The sequence below is a fragment of the Rhinolophus sinicus genome, chromosome 15 (genome assembly GCF_057876585.1).
Source record: "Rhinolophus sinicus isolate RSI-liver-muscle chromosome 15, RSI-T2T, whole genome shotgun sequence".
NCBI classification, from domain to species: Eukaryota; Metazoa; Chordata; class Mammalia; order Chiroptera; family Rhinolophidae; genus Rhinolophus; species Rhinolophus sinicus.
Window position 1 is genome coordinate 88,468,515 of NC_142515.1, and position 18,172 is coordinate 88,486,686.

General features: G+C 37.1%; 1 protein-coding gene across 1 annotated transcript in view; it reads left to right on the forward strand.

Annotated features, from left to right (window-relative positions):
* TMEM192 (transmembrane protein 192) overlaps window positions 1-18,172 on the forward strand; it is a 66,672-nt gene that overhangs the window by 6,786 nt on the left and 41,714 nt on the right. Inside the window, exon 4 of the mRNA XM_074338285.2 lies at window positions 17,120-17,203. The gene's annotated coding sequence lies outside the window, so the exon portion shown is untranslated. The remainder of the gene's footprint in view (window positions 1-17,119; window positions 17,204-18,172) is intronic.

Consider the following 18,172-nt stretch of genomic DNA (forward strand, 5'->3'; position numbering starts at 1 on the left):
GACACAAGAAATAGATCCAATGCATTAAATCAAATTAATTAGACAAAAATGCCAGACAACAAAGTCCTCACAAATAAAATAAATACTTACTCGAGCACTTAACAAAGAGTAAGGTGCATCGTGGGGAAAGAGAGTATGTTCAGTGGACAGTTAAAGAGGATTTAGATAAATGATTCCAAGAGTCTGGTAATAAGAAATAAAGACGAGGTGTTAGTGTTAAGGTCAGACCCTAGGGATCCTTAAATGGATTTTAGGCTTTATATGAAGTAAGTAGACAAGTATTGGAGGAGCATATTTGTCTGTGTGTGTGTGTATGTTTGGTCAGGTAGTAAACAAACTCAACTCTTAAGATTTTTAATCTGGGATTTACGTGCAAAATTAATGACAGATGGGAGAGACTGGAAGCAGGGAGATTAGTTGGGATGCTATTATAAGAATTTGTGTGTAAGATAATAAAACTTGAAGTACAGTTGATCCTTGAATAATGCATGAGGTAGGGGCACCAACCTCCCGTGCTGTCAAAAATTTGTGTATAACATTTGACTCCCCAGAAACTTAACTATTAATAGCCTGCTGTTGACCTTACCTAGAGAAAAGAAAATGTTATTTAGAAAATCAGAAAGAAGGAAAATATATTTACAGTACTATAAATATATGTTTATTGGGGAAAAAAAAAAAAAGGAAAAAAAATCCAAAAAAAAAAAAGAAAAGAAAAAAAATCCGCGGGTAAGTGGACCCGCTCAGTTCAAACCCATGTCATGAAAGGGTCAACTATAGTGTAATATAAATGAAAAAGGGAAAGTCAAATGGCAGAGATGGGATAAGCATGACTTGATGACTAATTTAATAGGGGGGGCAAGGAAGACGAAGTAGTCAAATATCCTGCGGTTTTAAACCTGACAATGTGGAGCTAGAATAGATAAAAAGAAGAAAGTGACACGATGTGTATGGTTTTAGGTCCGCAGAGTTTGCAGTAATAGCAAGATATCTGAGTGAAATGTCCAACAGGAAGGTGTAGATGAGCCAGAACAAGAACACTCCATACAAAGACAGAATCACTCATAAAGTTATTGTCCCCTGAAGAAACTGGTAATGCAACCAACTTTCTGTGGCGAGCTACTTTGCTACAAGATGTAAACTCTCCTGCATAGTCTCCACATCTCTCTCTGCATAGGTTGGCATCCCTATGTGTTGCTTTCTTAATTTTAAGTTTTAAAATTGGGCAAATAATACATGATTATATTATTTTTCTTTTTTTAACTTTTATTTATTTAAGTGTGTTTTTCCAGGGCCCATCAGCTCCAAGTCAAATAGTTGTTTCAATCTAGTTGTGGAAGGCGCACGCAGATCACAGTGGCTCATGTGGGGATCAAACTGGCAACTTTGTTGTTAAGAGGACCCTGATCTAACCAACTGAGCTAACCTGTTGCCCCCATGATTGCATTCTTACAGTCAAGATTCAAACCATAAAGTGAACAGATCCATTGACCCACCCCTAACCCCTCTCCAGAGAAAACACATATTAACGGTTTTGTCTTTTCAAACAGTTTTCTATGCAGTTACACACATAGGTGGCACATATAGAAATGCATCGGTTTGTATTTGTTTGTTCTACATAAGTGGAATCATGTTGTACGATACCTTCAGCCCATTAGCAGCTGCTAAGGAAGCCTCACTGCCAATTTGCTGTAGCTGTGGGGGACCCAGGCAGGAGAGTTCAGCTGTCAGTTGCCAATACCTCCAGGATTTTAACTGATACTAATTGCAGGGAAGGTTTTGAACATCAGGAGTTTGGCTGATGCATCTATCTGGACCCTGCCAGATAGATACTCTATTGCAACTTAGTACCACAAACCATTTTTCCCTCCCCTCTCACCAAACCCCACCCACTCTTTTGGAAATCTCGTTTTTCACTCTAACCCTTAGGGAGGCAGCAAGATTCCAAGTCTACTCCTCCAGTAAAAATTAGTTCTTTAAAAGTGGATTTGCAATACCAGAAATCCTAAATATTTCTAGATTCTTTCTTTCTGTTTTTTCGTATCTTTTATTTCAGTCTGTATCTTTTCTCTCCATAATTTTTCATGCCAGTTATCTTGCCTAAGAAAAGAGTTTGTCTTGAAAACTCAGGGGGGTGAGGAAGATAGTGAAGAACTGAGGTGTGGTGGTCAAAAGCTGCTGAAATTTAATTCTTTTGTGTTTTAGTTCCTGGTTAAAGCGTCCTAAAACCATTGTAATTGTATGCCTGCTTATAATGATTTACTTTAAAGCACATTTAAATATTGCAGCAACATACATTTTATTTAGCACAGTCCATTTTTAAAGTTCTAACTGTGGGAAGCTATATATGTTCATAATTACAGTTTATTTGAATGTGTAATATTTTTGGAACAGTGAAGTACCATACTTTGGGGGGGTGGAAGAAAAATAATTTATGCATTTTTAAATGAATTAAAGGTTTGTTTCTTTGTGGGTTTTTTGTTTTGTTTTGTAATGTTCAGTCTCTGGGATAATTTTAATATTCATTGGTTCTGTTTTATAACATAAGCTATGAATAAAAATATCTTTATACTATGGAATCTCACTAATGTGGTTTTAAAATCCATGTCATGCAGCCACCACCAACTACTTTGATGATTGTGGTGATTAAATTTTCTTTGAGAGATATTTCTCTTATACTGAATTCCATACCAAATAATTTTTGCAAGTAAGTGGAGGGGTCTTTCAAACGATCAACTGAAAATTATTTCTATTTCACCAATAACTAGTTATAATCATGTTATTAGAAAAGTATGGCTGAAGCCACTTTGAAAACTCATCAAGTCCATTCACCCAATTTCATATGGAAGGATGACCAATTCCAAAGGCACGTAGGGACTATTTCAGAACTTTCTCCCGTAATGCGTTCTACACTTTTACAATTCTTTTCAATCAGCACCTAGCACTGTGTTGGCTTTGGAGACAGATTCAAAAAATAATCTACTTGGGGGCTGGCCCGGTGGCTCAGGCGGTTGGAGCTCTGTGCTCCTAATTCCAAAGTCTGCCGGTTCAATTCCCACATGGGCCAGTGGGCTCTCAACCACAAGGTTGCCAGTTCGATTTCCCGCAAGTGATGGTGGGCTGCGCCCCCTACAACTAGCAACAGCAACTGGACCTGGAGCTGAGCTGCGCCCTCCACAACTAAGACTGAAAGGACAACAACTTGACAACAACTTGAAGTTGAACGGCACCCTCCACAACTAAGATTGAAAGGACAACAACTTGGAAAAAATCCTGGAAAAATACACACTGTGAAAAATACACACTGTTCCCCAATAAATTCCTGTGCCCCTTCCCCAATAAAATCTTTTAAAAAAAAAATAATTAAAAAAAATAATAATCTACTTGGGACCAGCTTGCCCACCCCCAAGTAAATGAGATATATACATACCTAAAATTACAGGGGAATATAATACATGAGTGAAAAGATAATTTGTGGATGGAATTATCCCAGAAATACTTTCTGGAAGAGACATAATTTGATCTGGGCTTTGGGAGGCATATGGGATTTAGATTAATGGAGAAGAAAAGGGAGAAGGTTTCTCATATAAATGGTGGACCTGTCAAAAATTATAGGTCTAGTCTAACTAGAGTTGAAAAGTAGTAGATGAGGTAAGGCAAGGTGTTTTCCCAGGGGACTCCCAAAGCCTAGACGAGAATGGTTTGAAATATATTAAACAGCTAGAAGACACCAAGCCTTTTTAAAAAGGGTGTAAAATATGCAAACATTATTTTAGTGAGATTTATCTGGCTGGAGTGGACAGACCAAGTTGGGAGTTGGGAGATTTTAGAAGGAAGAGTATTGATTAAGGAGACATTACACATGCATCAAACGTTGAAAGAAATAAATGTGTCCTGTGACACAGCATTTCTACTCCCAGGAATTTATCCTAAAGAACTAATCATAGATGCACATAATGAGTCAGCTACTGGAATATTTAGTACAGTATATTTATATAACAATAAATTGGAAACTTAAATTGACCAATAGGTGGCTGGCCAAATATTATTATCATACCACTATGTAGTGGACTATTATGGAACCATTAAAATTGGTTAAAACTATTATAGACTAATGTCATAAAAAGATGACATACTGTTAAAGGAAAAAGGAAGTTACAAAATACTGTGTACTCGTATGGTATGATCCTATGCAGGTAAAAGGAAAAAAAATGGGTGTGTGTGTGAATGTAAGTGTGTACGCGTGCATCTCTCTGCGGGTAACTGCTAAGTTAAACAAATATGACACATGTTGATTGCATAGAAAATGCAATTTCTGTCCTTGTAAGCATGTATTCATTGGTGTTATCTTTTCCTGCCCTAAGATGAAGTACGGAAAAGGCCTATCCTCTTAGATAATAAGAAGTCCTTTAGCCAATTATACTCCTAAAAAGCCACAATTCAATCTGAAGTAATAGTAAAATTTCAAATTTAACTTTGTGTTCACTTTTCTTCCTGCCCCAATCTTTGACTACTCCAGTCTGAAATCTTATAGTGGGGAAAATTGGGGCTGCGGGGAGATCCCTCTGCGGTACTTGCTAGACTTAGGATGGCTCATCAGGAAATTTGAACTCTAAAATCCACCTCTATACCCCGGACTGGTAAATTAATCAGCCCAATTTTTCATTACCTCGTGAGAAAAATGGAACTAATATTACTTGGCCTACATACCTCTTCGATTTATTATGAACATCAAATTATATCCTAGAAGCAGAATTATTTTTATAGAGTTAAAAAGTGTTTTATTGGTGTATTATAAATACAACCCACTATACCAGGAATCCAAAAAATCAAATGCCTACAGGAGGCCTGGAAGGTAACCTACATGACTACTCAGGCCAAGCGTAAGATGATAAATAGCAACTGCCACCTGACCTGGACATTGGGTGGGGAAGATGGTGAACCAAGAGAGAGAGCTCATGCCTAGTAAGAGGGAGCAGCTGCTCCTCAGATCTCAGCTGCTTGTGCCATGTAGAACTATAGGCCATGTTACTAGATCCTCTGATGGTTCAGGGGAAGCCAAACATTCTGATTTTTATGTGAAATCTTCTGATTTTCCAATATTGACTACTGATTTAAATATCAACCACCATACAGACCAACAATATGAGAGTTGAGCTAATAATGAATAAAGACTAGATTCAGCCCCCAGGACATGACTTCATCATTTCTGCACTAGCCTATAAGCAATTTGAAGGCCGAGTTCTTGACTTTCCTCTCAATATTCAATACAACGTCTGATGTATTTGGTGCTTAATAGATGCTGGTAAAATGATGGATGCATGATGCTAAATTAAAAGACTTGTTTCTGTAGGTAAAGATGTCACAGAACTCAATACCTCCTTTTGGCCTTTTGTGTAAAGCTTCTTTATATATATATATATATATATATATATATATATATATATATATATATATATATATGTAATCATAACAATCCTTTCTTTTGTTTTTCCCCTGCTGGTCAAAGTAGAGTAGGGGGAAAAGAGCTGAAGGAATGGATGTAAATAAGAGACTGATGTGAGCAAAGAGATAAATTAAATAAATAAAATCATAAGATATTTAGTTATTTCTGGTGCTCTACTTAAGCTCCTGTAAGGAGGTTAGATGGGTCTGACTGAAGTGGAGATTTAGCCAACTAAAGAGGTAAATGAGAAGAAGAGAAGCACTTAGGGGATGTGGGCCTCTGTTGTAGAGACAGCAGGTAGTCAGAAGTGACTTCCTGAGAATGCGATGCTATTTAATTCAACAAGTGATTTAACTCAACAAATATCTATTGAATGTTTACTGTGGAATATATCGGCAAACAAAGACCTCCAGCCTTCATGGAACTTATATCTGAGTGGGGGAGACAGACAGTGGACGTGATAAATTTAAAAATTATAAAGTATATAAGATGTTAAAAGGTATGATGGTCAATTTTATATGCCAGTTGACCAGGCTATCATCCTTAGTTATACAATCAAACACTAATCTGGGTGTTGCTGTGAATGTTATCCTTGATAATCTGGGGGGACCAGATTCAATCAGTTGAAAGACCCTAAGAGTAGAGAAGTAAGGCTTTACTGGAAAACAAGAAATTCCATCTATGGACTGTAGCTTTCGCTCCTGTGGGCAGGTTTAGCCTGCCCTTCCTGACAGTCGGCCCTGTGGATTTTGGACTTGCCTAGCTAACCCCCACAGCTGCATATGCTAGTTCCTTACTACATCCATGTCTCTATATCTATATCTATATTGGTTAAAACTATATCTATCTATACGAGGCAAGGCCAAGATTTGGACTCAGTCTGGCTCCAGAGACTGTTCTTCACTACTAAGCTCTACATGAGGAAAAACCATGTGAGTGCGACCAGAAGGGTGAGTGATGGACCTTAAACACTGTCAAGGTCCCATCCTTCAGCTCAGTGCAGACCGCAGCGATAGGTACAGGCAGCCAGGGATGGACGACTTGGGGGCTGAGGTTCCTGGAAAAAGAAGACAGAAAAGCTTTAGCCAAGAAATGGAGTCAGAGTCATGGGCTGAGACAAAATGAACCTTGAACCAAAGGGCAGAAGGCAGGTGCAGACATAAACATGTAGATGTCAGCCTCTGGAAGTCAACCCTGAAAAAGGTTAAGAGAACGGAGTGGAAACAGAATGTCCTACACGTTGCTGCAGACAAACTAGACGTGAATTTTACTTCTTTGCAGTGAGGTACACCTAAAAAAAAAAAATCTAGTTTTATAGCAGTTTATCTGGAATCATGGTCATCATAGCAAAAATGAAATTCCGTTTTACTCCTTTTTTTGTGAGGATGCGGGTGTATGCAAAAACTGGGAATAGTGAATGTGCTGAAATAACAGTGAGCAGCTTTGAGCAGACTCTGAGTGTATTTATAGCTATCAAGCACACGAAATACGCCCACGTCATACACCCTCTCCCCAGGAATCCAGGATGCATAAAGAATATTACAAGGTGTACATTTTGCAGTCTATACCACACACAGGGTGTGCAAGGCATAATACCTTAAAAATCCTTTCTAGTACCTGACCAGTGGTTTTTCAAAGCTATAAAATCAGTGACTGGCAGGTTCATAGACAGAATTGTTTTGAACGTAAGATTTTTTTTTTCTTTTTCCAAACGTTGGCACTGACAGAATCTGTCTGAATCTCTCAAGACATACCAGTTGTGACCTCAGATGAATGGCTTGGTAATAGGATGGCTAAGGGTTGGAACGCTTCCTTTTTATTCCATTCAGTTCTCTACCATTGCTTTTAACAAAATATATTGCTTTTGTGATTATGAAAACTTCATTTTTTTACAAATGTCACAGGCTCTCTAGATAGAGCTGTCTGGCTCTCTTAGTGTGAAATGCAAAGTGGACTATAGGGGTTACAGGCAGGACAGGTACTTCGGTCAGAGGGGCACTTCCCCAAAAGCCCCAAAGATTTAGGAATAAATTTGTGAAACTCAAGGACCAAATTCCAACCAATACAGGCATTCCTCTTTTTATCGCACTTCACTTTATTGTGGTTCACAGATGTGTTTTTTTCAAATTGAGGGCAAGACCCTCCACCAGCAAAAAGATATAGCTCACTTTATTGTGGTGGTCTGGAACTGAGCCTGCCATCTCTCCAATGTATGCCTGTAATAGTCTCTAGGCATGAAAAACTGGAGCCCGGTGGCCTTTTGATCTGTCATCTTTAGAGGCAGTGGAGAGACATACATCGTTTACCAGAAAAGCCATCACTTTCTCACTCATCAGAATAAAAGGGAAAGGAATTGCTGTGAGAGCCAGGCTTAGAACACATAGTACAAAGGATTGAGGGCATCTGGTTTCCTGTCACCAATTTAGTGAAGTGCAAAGAACAGAAAAGATTGGAAGAGTCTCAGAAATGTTTAATCTGAGAGAGAACATAGGCAAGCACGTGTTGCCTTTTCTAGACCAAGGAGATCTCAAAGGGTTTAATGCAGCAAACACAAACTGACTATCCACTGTGTACTGCCGAGCCCTGTAGGGAGTTCATGGGGAAATTCTGCCTTCAAGGAGTTGATAACTTGACTTCTGCCTTTGCTTTCCAGGACTTTGCAGCAGCTTAAACACACTCTCTCTATTTCTTGCTATTGGGTTTGCTTGTTTTGTTTTGTTTTGGTCTCTCACTGTTTCTACCACAAGTTTTTCCAGATGTTTGATGGGTGGCGGACTTTATTTTTTACTTCAATTCTCTCACATCTGATGTCCCAAGTGAAGAAAAGACAGATTAACAGTATGTTATCTGTTGGGGTGTTTTCAGTGACTCCCTCCTCGGGGTTTCTAAAGTCACAAAAGCTCACTGACAGGAGAGAACATCTCTTTCTCTGAGCTGTTAATTCCTCCATTAGGTATAAACCATCTTTTCTCTTGTAACATAATTTCATAATGTGTTCTCTTTCAGAATAATCACAATAGAAAAAGTTATAAATCCATTCTTTCTTGCTCTTAAGTGATCAGCTAGTTACTAAACATCTGACTGCTTTGGCTCTGTGACACCTAGCAACATCACACTAACAGGTTTCAGGTGCACCCGTTACTATGTGACTGTCACTCACAGGGGGAACAAAGAAAAGCCGAAGTCACCTGGCTTCTGATCTACCACAGGTCCCCAGAATTCTTTCTTTCTTTTTTATTTTTGAATCATAACGTGGAGCTAATGGGATGCTCTGAAGGAAAACCCGAAATAATCTAGTGCCTGGATTCATAGGAACAGGGAGAAATAAAACAAATACAACTTATGAAGGCCATTTATTGAAAAGCAGAAATACAGGATGACACCAAGGCACATTTTATTCTTTTCCTGTTCTTTTCTCTCCAGCGAGAGAACACTATGTAGGACACCCTTCCTAACCTCCATGCCTGTCAGCCATGCTTGTCTGGAGGAGCCTCTCTCTCCTAAAGCTCAAGCAGGCCTTTGCTGAGAAGCAGCCCAGGACAGGAAAAGCTTAGTAAGTGAAGGGCAGCAGAATATGTCATCCCAAAATAAGCCACTTTGGCATACTTATTAATTTGAATTAAAGTTACTTGAGAAACAGCTGGTACACAAAGGATACTCTGACCCTCCTTTGTCCCTCTGAAAGCAGAAAATAAATCTCCCATGTGACACGTACCTCCCCTGTACCAGGAGGGTAGAAAGCATCCTTCGCACCAGAGATAGGGAATTTAGGGCCAAAAAGGCTGTATAAACAAACCTTGTTACTTCCTCAATAATTTACTACCCCAAGCCCAAACTTCTATGCTCTGTCAATTCTTCACAAATTTGTTATTTCTTTGTCTAAAAGGTATAAAAGCTGTCTGCTTTGGTCACTTCTCTAAGTCTCATATTTCTATGGGCTCTCACACGTACAAAAATAGATGTGTTTTTCTCCTGTTAATCTGTCTTATGTCAAATTAATTATTAGACCAGCCAAAGAACCTAGAAAGAAAAAAGGGAAAAGTTTTCCTCTCCTACATAAACCAGGACAAACCAAATAACACAAAACGTGTTCTTTCAAATTCAGACAGAGTTCAGAAATCTGTAGAAATTCAGAGGTGAGAGACCATTTTTAGTTAGGAAAAACCAAGGAAGGGGTAACGAAGAGAGTGGCTTTTGAATTGAGCCTTGAAGAATGGGTAGGATTTCCCTGGCAGAGATGATGGATAGGGAAAGATAACAACCTGCTTCTGCCGTGGTGTCCGCTTGTAACTCCATCTCCCTGAGTTCCAGTATCTTCCTCTGTAAGATGAGGATTCGAAAATCTGGAAGGTTTCCTCCCAACTCACCTCTTGTACTAGCATGCAACACAGACTCCGATTGAACTCTGGCTAATCTAATATTTGCATGGATCTTGACCAACATCTTTCCCATTCACCTCTTTTATGCCACTTTTTGTCTTTCTCCATTTCCCCCCATTTATCCTCTTTGCGTTAATAATGAAATGATCACAGCTTGTGTTGTGTAGTTATCAGCCAGTGCTGTGATTATGCTGCGTCTACACCACCACACTCTAGTGGCTTATGACATTAATTGTCATGCTCACAGGTTTCTGGGGTAGCTGCTCCAGCCTGGACTTTGCTGGGTGATTCTGCTTCACCCTCCAACCTTAGCAGGCTTCAGTTTGTTCTCATTATCCCTTTTGAAAAATGTTTTGGATCCTAACCTTTGTCTACACCATCTCCCAACACATTGCTTATGTGGAAAAAGACACAGATAAATATTCATCAGCTAAATCAACACAAAAACCACAAAATTTTCCAGTGTTTTGTTTAATGTCAAAATGAGTGTTCTAGAAATAGCTTAAATCAAACCATAAGGAACTGCCGTCTGGACTGCTTTCCACAAGGTTTATACACATGGCACAATGAACCATTCTTGTGTGATAAAAGTCATCATGAGTATTCCAGTAATATCTCATTAAATAAACCTAGTATTTAAAAAGATAGGAAAATCTAAGGTGGCAAGGTCACGACCTTTATACTTTTTCTAAAGAAAGTGTTTGATAAATTATTAATGAAAAAATTATTAATGAAAATTAATGAAATTAAATAAATTATTAATGAAAAAAGGGACCTATTCACCTTTCTCAGGAAGTGGTTTTGAACACCCTTGAAATTCTGTGGCAGCATTTCTTTGCATATGAATGATGAACAAATTAAAAATCGTATTTATTTATTTGTTAAAACAGGTCTAAATGAAGTTCTCCTTGGAAATTTGGTGGGAATTAGCCCATATTCCAGGAGAGCTTTAAAATACAAACATGTAGATGTGAAAGAGAACTTTATAAATCAGACTAAGTCACGTGAGTCTTTCAGGTCATTATTCTGAATTAGAGTTTTCACTGTGTTAAGCCATTTTGCCCACCTCCTGATGACATAGGAGGGATAGCAAAGGAAGAAGTGATTTGGATGTTTTAACCCAGATCAGTCAGACCAGACAAACCTCATTGCAGTCGTGACCCAACTGTACCACACTAGGACCCAACTGCGTTGCACTGAAAAGAAAGGCCATGAGAAATCCAAAAGAATACGAGCATTATTCTTCCCAAAGTGGCGCTGCTTATATCTGAAAGTAATTCTTCCTTCACGGGATACAGATAGACAGTCCCTGTTTGTTCTTCAGAAAGTGTATTTTTCTAACAGTTCCCTGTAATGATTGGTTAGAGTATAAAAATGTGTATGTGCTTTTGCTTACTATTTGTATGTCCAGTTTCTGGCAGCAATAGACTTCTTACCTTAAAATGTTAAATCCCCATGCATTGGAGTAAACGTCATTTTTTATTTATTACTGTACCACCAATTTTATGATGATTTACTGTTAGTGATTCTGTGTTTCTTTACAAACTTAAAAATCAAGTAAATTTTTCTTAATTTTTCTCTCCCACCCTCTCTTCCAGAGCTCTTGAACCCTTGATTTTTCATTTTGTTTTGTTTTTGGTTTGGTTTTTTTCGTACTACCAAAGCTTCCCCTTTGCTTTCCCAATCACCTTTAGGCCCCATCAAAAACCTTAAACTTTTTGGAATTGCCACTTGGCAAGGGTTATGTTTATGTGTTTCAGTTCTGAAATGCAGTGCCAAAGATTTTAACTTCACTCAGCCTTTAATCAAGCTAATCAAATCACATATTAAGCCTTCCAAATTCACAGCTTGCTCATGAACTAGACAAGTGTGGGATGGGGGAGGAAGCTGGAACACTGGGTACTGCATGCTCCTCTCTGTCCCTCTGTCACCTCTTTTACCAAGAAAATTTTCTTAAGCTCCCAGCTAAATGACCAACTCTTTTTAACCCTCCTTCCTTTACAGTAACTTTCAGTATTTATTAGAGCTTCTCAATCTTTTGTAACCTGTACACTTAATGTTTCAGTCTTACCGTCCGTCATTTTATTACAAACATCAGAGTGTCCCTCCCCCCAAGGTATAAAATTGTAATATTGAATTCTTTTCCACTCACATATACCTAGAGATTCTCAACTCCCTTGCGTGTGGAACGGAGGGGACAGGGGTTGACTCTTCACTCTCCCACATGGCCCGCTTTGAGAATCACTGGTCCACCTCTACTGCTCCTTGAAGTTTGGTTAGTAAATCTGTCAAAATTGAAAAAGAAATTCCAAAGAGTAATTCCTTATTGTTGGAGATATTCCAAATTGCATTAAACTAAGAGTTGGGGCTATAAATAGTGAATTAATTGGTCCCTGGGGAAAATATCCAGGTTTCTAGTATGAGATTCTACAGTTGGTACTAGAACCTTGCAATAGTGACTTTAGGTTTTGCAAGTAATAAAAACTAGCAGCCCCCAATGAGCCTTGTGCTTTTTTGAATTGGGCTAAAGGGAATTTAGAAAGCTGTTTGACTAGTCGAAATGAGTTCTCTATTTTCAATCACTTTTCAAAAATATGTGGTTTTGTAGTTCAATTTTTATGCTAAATTGGCTTATGCACATTCCTTAAAAAAATAGATCTAGCAGTTAGTGATTGACAAATGGATCAGGCTCAACACTGGGACAGTGTGGTAAGCTTGTCTTCTGTTAGCATTTCTCTGATCTCAGAAACTTTGGTCTTTCTAAAGCTGAGGGGTTTGGGGGTTTTGTTTTTCTGGCTTTTTTTTTTTTTTTTTTTTTTTACCTTCCTTGACGAGCTTTTGAGGTAGAATTTGTGAATGTGAAGCATTGAAAGTATTAATTTACACATGTTTTTCATTTGTGGGACTATTTTTCCCTTTAGTTATCAATATGCAATACGCATATCCATAGGACTTTTTTCCTTAAAAATGGTTTATCAATGTTATTTCATTAACCCTTACTGCCCCCCTATGGAGTAAGGCAATGTTTTTCTCTCCCTCTCTCTGTCTCTGTCTCTGTCTTTGTCTCTCTCTCTGTCTCTGTCTCTGTCTCTGTCTCTGTCTCTGTCTCTCTCTCTCTCTCTCCTTCTCCCTCTCCCTCTCTCTCCTTCCCTCTTCCTCTCTTTCTCCCTCTGCCTCTCCCTCTTGCTTTCACTCTTTCTCTCTCTCTCTCTCAACTGGGCTGACCAAATCTTCCAGAAATAAAGAAATTTGTCCAAAGTAAATTGTGTAACACTGTTGCAACCGGAAATAGAGTTCAAGGCAGCAGGGTCTAAAACTTCTCAATCAAGTTGTAGTAAATCATAAAATTTGACTATATATATGTATATAGTTGACTGAATATATATATATGTGTGTATATATATATATATATATACACATATATATATATTCAAGGAAGTTTGTTTAAAACAGAATTTTCTTTAGAGGGTGCCTATTGGCATCATTACATGAAAAAGAAATTCCTAAATAAGTATATGTGAAAATTTATAAGAAACACAAAGCATACATTTATTGCTTCCAATATTATGGAGATCTTGACTAATAGTTACTGGTATTCAGAAATGCTTCAGGTCAGGAAACCGAAGACTAAATCTTATTTCTAAGTCTATTTCATTCTCTCTAGAACATAATACCCTCTTGAAATATATTTGATAGTTCAATGACCAGTCCTTGCTCCATTGCCAGAAATATGTTTCTGGCAATGGTGTGCAATGCTTGGCCTTGCTCTGATACTATTTTTTGGCCGTTGACTACAAATGTTTAAGTTTCCTTCATGGGAGTCAATGATGCTTTACAATGATGCTTTTCCTAGCCTGGTGATATATCATTTTAATATATTTCATCATGGGAATATGTGCAAATTCAAGAGATTTAAGGTTCTGAACCATGAATCTAACTTTTGAGTATAAATGTAATATTTTGGTGGTAGAATGTTTTCAAGGATACCTGGATGCTAGGTGAACTTTCTGAGGCCACTCTATTAGGTATGGAGCTGTCTGACTCCATATGAACCACCTTGTGTCTGGTGTACTAAGTAACTCCTAATACCTCCTCCAGCTGCTGGGCTTTTCCACATTTTTCTTTAGGACTGGGAGAGTTTTAGGGGAGAAATGTCCTTGATGTCATCACTGCTCCCAAAGCTGTGCCAGCCTGCTAGCACATGCACTGCCATGCTTAAAGGAGCTGCATTTAGGATCAGTACATATTGAAACTAGCTTTCTGTCTTTAAAATGACATATGCTCGTTACATGTGAAATTCTCACATGACAGTAAAGTACAAAGAAGAAAATAAAAATATAATTAAAATCCCGTCACCAGAGAACATCTGACAATGTGGGGAACATTCTCCAGACATTTCTCTCTACACATCTACACATTTGTAGACAAATGCAATTTTACATAAATGAAATCACACTGCACATGCTATTCAAAAACATGCTTCTTTTCAGTCAATGATTTCTCTCAGACATCTTTCCATTCCCATCAATACAGAACTACTTTCTTGTTTTATAGGCTGCAGTGTATTTCACTGAATCCATACACCATTATTTACTTAAATTCTAGTCTGTTTCTGAATTTCTACTGTTGTGAACAAAGCCACGATGAGTATCCTTCAACTACGTCTGTTCTCACTTATTCATTTATTTCTTTTGGAATAATTCTTATATGTGGAGTTTTGGATCATTTTTATGCATATTGACAAACTCTCCTCTAGAAATATACAAATTTACATTCTCACCAATAGGACATAAAAGTAGCCATTTTCTGAAACCATCTCCAACTCTGAATATTATTAACCTTTTTAATATTTATCAACTGGACCCCAAAATGATATTTCATTAATATTCTATTTGGCTAATCTTTGATTCCTAATAAGGTTAAACATCTCCTGTGTTTATTGGTCATTTGGATTTCTTCTTTTTGTAAATTTCCGGTTCATTTCATTTGTCACCTTTCATTTCTTTTTTCCCCCTACATATGTATAAATTTTTTAAATTTTTAGACCTTTATTATGTATCATGTTGCAAAACATTTTCCCAACTTGTCTTCTGACTTTTTCCCTTCTTTTTGGTGTGAGTTGTGTTTATTTTTTGTTTGGTTGTTTACAACACAAAAGTTTAAAGAGTTAAAATTATAAATCTTATCTTTTTTGGTTCCTGGATTTTTGTTGCATAGTTTAAAAAGGCCTACCATATCCCAAAGGTAAAACTGTTTACCTATTCTCTTCTGGTATTTTCAGTGTTTCTTCTGTCACACAACTTTTATCCATCTAACAAGTATTTACCTGTAAGGAGGTGAAATCTTGATCTGTTTTGTTTTTCTGAATGACTGACGTATTGTCCCAAACCCTCATAGAATGAACTTTTTAATAAAAAAATACTTATTTAAAATGCTACCTTTATCACATAAATTAATATGTGTGAGTATATCCAGCATAGTGATTAAAGCATTGTATTTGGAATCAGACCTCAATAAAATTTTATCATTTTCTTCATTTCTTGTTAAGGTTTTCTAATGTAACTTATAGTTTTGTTGCTATTAAAATTGATGTGTTGTCTGTCAATATCTTTTATAACCAGGTATTTTTTGTCTATAAGCCAACATTAATTTTGTATATATAGTTTAAAGTCACCTGCAAAAATGATACTTTTGCTGCTTTCATTCCTTATTTGACTCCTTGGTTAATATATTAGTGGCCCCTCTATTTTACTCCAGACTTTAATGAATTAAAGAAATATTCATATAATTCTACTTCACTAAGTGTTTTTATTGGAAGTGGATGTTAAATTTTATTAAATGCATTTTTGGCATCAATCAAGGTGATCATACAGTTTCTCTCCTTTGACTTATTAATATGGTGGATTATATTAACAGTTTTTTAAAGCTATAAGCTACATTTGCATTTCTGGAATAAATCCCACTTGGTCATGGAGTTATAGTCTTTTAATGAACTTCTGAATTCTATTCAAGATATACAACATTATTTTTGCATTTATAATTTGATTGTAAACAATGTGTCTTAACAGTCCCACCATTTTTTAGTCCTACTTCAAGTAGTAATTTCGAAATCAATTCATTTAAAATATCATATGTGTTATAAAATGAAACTATGATCACATGTGAATTTACCCCTAGAGAGTGAAATAGTCTATATGAATTTGCTTAAACAATAGTTCAATTACATTAAAATTTTGAAACCATAGGTGTATACCCAAGACAATTGAAACGTGGCCACACAAAAAAAGTGTTCACCAAAGTCCATAGCATTATTCATAATAGCCAAAAACTGGAAATAACCGGAATGTCCACCAATTGATGGCTGGATAAACAAAATGTGTTATATCCATATAATGGAATATTATTCAGAAATGAAGTCCTTATACATGATACAACATAAACAAAAATTTTAAAAACATTATGCTAAATGAAGGAAGCCAGCCACAAAGAGCCACATGCTGTGGTTCCATTTATATGAAATATCCAGAATGGGTAACTCCATAGAGACAGAAAGTAAATTAGTAGTTACCAGAGACAAGAGGAAGTAGGGGATGAGAAATGACTACTGATGGGTACAAGGTTTCTTTTTAGGGTGATGAAAATATTCTGAAATTAGATAGTGGAGATAGTTGTACCACTCTGTGACTATGCTAAATATTATTGAATTGTACACTTCAAAAGGCTGAATTCCATTATATGTGAATTATATCTCAATAAAGCTATTTTTTTAAAAATAAGAATTGTATGAGGGGAAAGTATTGAAGCCACAGACGGAAGCAATTATTTACTCCGTATTTTTCCTCTTCCCAAAGGCTAGCCTAGGAATTTTGAAAACCCCTGTTAAAAACTTGCTTTGCTGTAAAAGGAACAAAGAACACTCTAAATCTCTTGACTAATGCAAACTGAGAAATTATAAGGTTTCCAATCATCAGCCATAGACCTGGATTAATTTAATTGTAGATAGTTTAATTCCCCTGGTCTATAAAACTTGGCTAACAAAGGGCTTTCCATTTTAGAAGATATAAATTTGAAACCCACTTGCACAAATCCAGCTGACTTTCTGTGTCTTTCTGCTCCTACTACAAAGGTAATGACAAATCTGCTGAAAGTGGGCTGGTGGTTGGATGGGCGGGTGTGATGGATACACAAGCCTTGCAAAAAGGAGGGAGGAGTGTAGGAGAACCGTGGTGTGTTTATCAGAGAAGCGTGCTCTAATCCATGAACATTTTTTTCCACGCTTTATACCCTGCTTGGAAAGGCTACTGTCCCTGTTGTCACCATCCAGAACCATCCAGAAGCACCTGATCCTCACTGCAATCGCTGAAAGACCACATCAACTCAAGTGAGTCACCAGTCAAGACCCACGTTATCCTTTTGTTGTCATTGTTGTTGTCTAAAGGGCCTTGTTGCTTCACGCAATCAATCAGTCAGTCAGAGTCTGGTGTAGGACTCTTAGGAAAATGTAATCAAGTCTGTGTTTAACACTTCATTGCCAATTCAGTAGGGTGTGTGAATGAACACCAATTTGGAAATTATAGTACTATAGGGTGCAGTACCACTGATTTCAATCCTCACACAGGAAAAAAATCTACCGCTGTGTTTGCCCTCACCTGCAATCACTGTAGATGCAGCCATATGTCTTTGAGAAACTTGGATTTAATTTTTGAAATACCATTTTAAAGTGTTTTAATATCTAATAGTTGTTAGAGCTGGGTATCTGCACTAGAGATATGCTTTGAGAAGCAACTAATACATGGAAAATGTTTGCTTTTTATAAACAATCCAGTACTGTACTACTAATGCTTCCACAACTACTGCTACTACTACAACTACTAATAGTAGAATAATAATTATATAGAGCTAGACATGTCCTTGTCCAATTTACTTGGAATCTATTATTTAAACCAAAAAAAAAGAGGGATAGGATTCCTGATAATCAATCTAATAAGGGGTAGCTGGAGCATTTATTATAATAACAAGTATACCAGAAGGAAAAAATGTTATAAAATATGTCTTCAAGGATGATGTCACTATTTAGTCACTATTAGTGGGCAAAAATTTTAAGACATTTTCCTCAAGTGTCAGTTCCTCAAAAAGTTAATCAGAATAACCATATGATCCAGCAATTTCATTCCTAGGTGTACACCCAAAATAACTGAAAACAGAGACTCAAATACCGAGGGTACCAAAAAAATGTATACAAGTGGACACCTTGGTCAACGTTGCTCAAGCAGTAGTTCGCCATAATCAGAAGTGTCTGGACGCTGATGGTCACCACTTTGGGCACCTCTTGTAATTGCAGAAGTCAAAC